Here is a 676-nt window from a genome sequence, read left to right on the forward strand (position 1 = left end):
GGTAGAGAATTCCAAAGATTTACCACCCTCTGAATGGAGAAATTGCTCCTCATCTGAGTCCTAAATGGTCTACCCCATATTCTGAAACTGTGTCCCCTGGTTCTAGATGCTGTTCGCATAAGAACAAATACTTTGCAACAACAGCATATAAGACAACCATGAATGACAACTATGTTAAATTAAAGTAAGCAAAAAATTCTTTATAAATCCTGAAAAAATGCAATATAACTAAGGCATTGGAAACAAGTTGAAGTTAGTATTTTCTAAACAATTTTTGACTGGTCTGTAGAGAAATGTTGTACATTACTTTTTTCACATCATAATTACCTTTCTAAAATCCCAGTAGTCATTTATTCAGTAAGTTTGAGCTGTACAGACTAGGAAATCCCAAATTCAAACCCTAGTCTGTACTGAGTTACCAAATCTCCACTTAAGCATTGGTTAGGGCACTACAGTTGACTCCATATAATCGGTTAGGGTTTTTGCTCCTGATATACAAAGCAACATGTGCTTGAAGTAAACAAGTGTAGCTGTTGAGTTAGGCCCGTGTTGGGTTCAATTATGATAGCGCCATCTGTAATACATGATTCACTCATGAATAATAGCATCCAAAAGCAAAAGCCTGCAGATGTTGAAAACCTGAAATTAAGATCAGAAAATGCTGGAAACACTCAGC

The sequence above is a fragment of the Cetorhinus maximus genome, chromosome 18 (genome assembly GCF_964194155.1).
Source record: "Cetorhinus maximus chromosome 18, sCetMax3.hap1.1, whole genome shotgun sequence".
NCBI lineage: Eukaryota > Metazoa > Chordata > Chondrichthyes > Lamniformes > Cetorhinidae > Cetorhinus > Cetorhinus maximus.